Source organism: Lissotriton helveticus, chromosome 2_1 (genome assembly GCF_964261635.1).
Source record: "Lissotriton helveticus chromosome 2_1, aLisHel1.1, whole genome shotgun sequence".
Taxonomy (NCBI): Eukaryota; Metazoa; Chordata; class Amphibia; order Caudata; family Salamandridae; genus Lissotriton; species Lissotriton helveticus.
In genome coordinates this window covers 359808729-359813422 of record NC_136059.1, presented here as the reverse complement: position 1 = coordinate 359813422, position 4694 = coordinate 359808729, and the positions used below count along the sequence as shown (strand labels likewise).

Sequence of the window (4694 nt, the reverse complement as noted above, 5' to 3'; positions counted from 1 at the left end):
CAGGGTCACCCCATTATTGTTGACCTATATGGTTATTTAAGGGGTTGAATCCTTCATTACTTGCGTTGCAACACTCCTTGCTCCTGCTGGTGTGTCCTCTCCCCTGTTGGTGACCTTAGCTCCTGTTTGGTGTATTTTTGCTTCTTGTTGGTGCACTTTTATTTCCAGTTGGCACTTCCTGTTTAAGTTTGGTTTCCTTTTAACCTTCCACTCCTATTTTGAATTCTTGCTTTCTATTCTCCACTCCTTGCTGGTGTTTGCTCTTATTTGTGGGTTCTTTCCTTCCTTTCCGTTCCTGCAGTTTCCGCCTTCAACGAAGGTTCTTCCCTATGGTGTTTTTTCCTCTTGAGACTCCTTTTGGAAGGCACAGTATGCTCTGGCTTTTCATTGTCAGCAACACCATGGCTACCAAAAAGGGTCACCCTTACCTCAGACAGACCAGAACCCTCAAGAACCGTAGTCGAGAACCGGTTTCAACACGACAGAAAAGGTAAGAACATTACAAGTCATGACAAAACGTACTTCACAAAAGCATGCTTTTCAACATCTACATGAAGTCATTACCGGCACTGATCAATCAATTTCACCTCACGTGCTACAACTATACAAATGACAGGCTAATAATACTTCAACTGCAATGCCCCAAAGACATTGGAAACTCGCAGATTTTCAGCTGTCTCAGAGCCGTGGATCAATGGATGACGTGGAGCCATCTCAAACTGAATGCTTCCATAACAGAAAAACTCACATTTGGTAATTGGAAACATTATGACCCACTCCCCACGTGGGCTGATGATCTGGGAACACCGCCTAAAATATTGAAGAGAGTAAGAAACCTCTGCATGACCATGGGCTCCAAGCTATCGATGAACGCCCAAGTGGACAAACTAGTAAGATCAATCTTTGTTACTATATAAACTCTGCAATGAATCTTTCCCCATTTGGGATTTCCACAAAAGGTCCAGGCTATCATCTCCCTTGTTTTGTCCAAACTTGATTACGCCAATAGCCTCTACCACGGATCACCTTTAACAACCATGAAGAGACTACAACGGATTCAGAACTCGGCAGCCAGACTACTCTTACATATAAAAATGCAAGACCACATCTCCCTTGCCTTGAAAGCCCTGCATTGGTTACCGGTTGCCAGAAGATCCACGTTCAAGCTGCTTTGTAACCCTGGGCGGAGTTGGCGTAGTGCCACTACACGGAGTTCCACTGAGTTATGAAACATATCTGTGGAACAGGAGCCCACGTCCTGCGGCCACCCGAGGGTCTGTGTGCCCGGGACAGGGGTCACTTATCCGCTATAGGCCCAGCTGGGCTCTCCGAGCCACCAGGACGCAGATCTCCCAAGCCCTGCATGGGCAGGCGGGAGCCCTCCAGTGAAAGCCTAGGGCGGGCAGATTGGCGAACTTCTGGCCCGGCCATCTGGTTGCGCCTTTCCCCTCAGCCATCTGGTCGCGCAAAATGCTTTACAATGGGGTGACCAGATGGCCGGGCCGGCATGGAAGTCCTGAGGAGGGCTCTCCGGCCTCCCAATCCCAGCCAGCACTCTACGAGGATGGGCGCCTCTGCGCATTGGTCCCCTCCGTCACTCGGTGCTCACCGGTTACCAGCAAGAAAGATATCTTTCCTCCGGATTAGTAGGGACAGGGTATGCCGGAACCTCTCGTGGGCTGGCGGTTGTCAGCCATGGACCAGATGGGATGGGACCGGCCACCACCTTCCCCACTGCCCAGGGCTCATTTCAGCTCAGGCTGGAGCACTTGGTGGCCCTGGGGTGGAGGGTGCCCTTCCGACTCCGGACTCCATCCTCGGGCCTGTCGAGTGGCAGGGCACCCGGGACGTGGGCCTTGAAGAGGCCACCTCTGCCTGTGCCAGCTCAGGACCTCCAGCTGGGCTTAGGGGACCGGGATCCATCCCCCTGCACCGCCATGGTCCCAGGCCGGGGGTCCATCGCGCCCGGGCTCCCTCCTGCTTCGCCCGTTGCCTGGGGGACCCCGTGTCGGATTTGCGTCAGGGACACCAGTCCGCAGCCCCGGGCCTGAGGCATGGCGATGCAGAACCCCGAGCTTTCTGAAGAGCAGGCGGGAGCCTTCCCCTGAAGGCTCGGGCGGGCAGATTGGCGTCCTTTGGGCCCGGCCATCTGGTCACTTGGAATGATTACCAATGAGGTGACCAGATGGCCGGGCTGCCCTGGAAGTCCCGATGAGGGCTCATTTGCCTCTCCGAACCCAGCCAGGGCTCCAGGAGGCTGGGCGCATCCACGCCTTGGGTCCCCTCAGTCTCGCGGTGCGCACAGGTTACCAAGGGGGTACCCTTCCTCCGGATTAGTAGGGGCAGGGTATGCCAGAACCCCTTGAAGGGTTGGCGGCTCTCAGCCAGCAACCAGATGGGCTAGGGCCGGGCAAAACCTCCGTGTCTGGGGCTTCGTCCTCCGGCCTGCCATGTGGCAAAGTGCCCGGGACGGAATCCATCGGGCGTGGGCAGTCCTTCCTTGGGCATCCGGGCCCAAGAGCTCTGGCCGGGCGCTCCCTACACAAGGCTCCGTCCTCCGCTCCGTCATGAGCCCGGGGCCTGTCGGGCATTTCCCAACTAGTCTTCGGTTCAGGAGCATTGGCAGGGGCCCTTGGTGGCCTTGGGGTGGAGGGTGTCCTCCCCACCCCGGGCTCCGTCCTCGGGCCTGCCGCATGGCAGAGAGCCTGGGACGTGGGCCTTGAGGAGGCCTCCCATGAGCGTGCTGACCCGGGGGGCCTTCCGACCGGGCTTATTGGACCAGGCTCCATCCCCCTGCTCCGTCATGGTCGCAGGACGGGGGGTCCGTCGGGCCAGATCAGGCCTCCTTCCTGCTTCACCCGGGTCGGAGGGCCCATCAGCTCCCCCCTCGCAGCCCATGGATGAGGCCCAACTAAGGCCCGGGGCCTCTGGCCCGCCATGCCCCGGATTTCAATTATTTCCCATGAACGAGGGATTCCCAGTAAGTGCGGGTCATAAGCTTGTGTTGATTAAGTCCCTGCCCTTTGTACACACCGCCCGCCGCTACTACCGATTGGATGATTTAATGAGGTTCTCGGATCGGCCCCGGCCCTGGTGGAGTGCCGAGAAGACAATCAAACTTGACTATCTAGAGGAAGTAAAAGTCGTAACAAGATTTCCGTAGGTGAACCTGTGGAAGGATTATTAATGGCGGATGAGCCTGAGCGACCGACGGCGCCAACCCAAAGTCCTCGGCCGCCTCCTGAAAGCACACCCTAGGAACAGGGTCCGGCCCTGCTGTGCCCCGGCCGGTGGAGCGGTCCGTGGCCGCATGGGGCGCTTGGGTGAAGACCGGGCCTTCGGCAGGCCTCTTCCCCTGGGGAGGACCCGACCGACGTGTGAGGGACAGGGGCAGCCCTCCTGTACCTCTCCGGGAGTGGCACAGCGGTAGGCCCTCCCGAGATGGAACCCACGCTCACCCGGCACGACCCCCGCGGTGTGGGGAAACCGAATGGCAGTGTCTCCCTGGGCTGGTACCACCCCCACCTCGAAAGGCCCTGCTGCCGCTTGGGCTCTCCCGCGCCCAAGTCCCGGCCTGACCAGGCTTTGTGCAACTCAGTAGTGGCCCTTCTCGCGCAGCAGGGCAACCTGGAAGAGTAGGAGCCGAGTGCCTGCGAGGGGACCCCGGCTCCTCTAGTTGGGAGGCGTGCGGGATGGGGAGCCACCTGGCTCTTCCCTTCCGGCTCCTCCGACCTGGGTGGGGTGGGCTACTCGTCAGCCCGCCGGCACAGCTTGTGGCCGCCCGGGGACGGATGGCTGATGTGCAGGTGGGGGCGGGCCTCCTTCGTTGCCAGGTACCCAGTTTGAACCGGTCCCATGCGGCTGGGCTGAGGGGTTTGAAGACTTGTGCGGTCCCTCCCCGTTTCTCCAGGAGGGACCGGCGGCTTGCTCCTATCGCCCCCTTCTTGAACGCGAGTGGTTTGGGGGACTCCTGGGGCGAGCGCCTTGTATCTTTTTTCTCCTAGAGGGGCAGCCTTGAACGGGGCCCGGGTCTCCTTGCGGGCGGTGGATCGATGGCGTCGCCTTCCTCGCGCTTCTCCTGCACCCGCAGGTGGCTGAAAAGTTGCCTGTGACTCTTGGCAGTGGATCACTCAGCTCGTGCTTCGATGAAGAACGCAGCTAGCTGCGAGAATTACTGTGAATTGCAGGACACATTGATCATCAACACTTCGAACGCACCTGCGGCCCGTGTTCCTCCCGGGGCTACACCTGTATGAAGGTCACTCAATCGTCAATTCCCCGGGACGCTCCACTTCCCTTCATCACCCCACAAGGTCAGACCCACAGATCGCCCGTGGCAGGTTCCCTCACCGGGTCCTGTAGCGAAGGTACGCCGCTGGCGCGCCTAGCCTTGACTCTCTGTCTCTGGCAGGGAGGAGGGCCGGAAACCGGTCTGCCCCGGGCCCCTACGGGGGCACCTGCCTGCATGCCACGCGTGGCTGTCTGTGGTATCCCACCGGCAGCCCACACGCATGTGCCTCGGGCGCCCAACTCCGCGGCCGGCTTCCCGGGGAAGGTGAAACCCCTCCAGATCCGATCCAGGGAAAAAGGGCACGTGCTGCAGGGACACCAGGTCCCTGCTTTTGCTGGGGCCTTGCCTTACCCTACGGCTCCCATTGACGCTTTGGTGTTTTTTCCGACAACGACCTCAGATC

At 59.2% G+C, this 4694-nt stretch overlaps 1 non-coding gene across 1 annotated transcript; it reads left to right on the top strand.

Moving 5' to 3' along the window:
- The first annotated feature begins 4110 nt into the window (after positions 1–4110).
- On the top strand, positions 4111–4262 carry LOC144820902 (5.8S ribosomal RNA). Its single transcript, XR_013608035.1, has one exon. It is a non-coding gene; the product is annotated as a 5.8S ribosomal RNA (ribosomal RNA).
- The last annotated feature ends 432 nt before the right edge of the window (positions 4263–4694 follow it).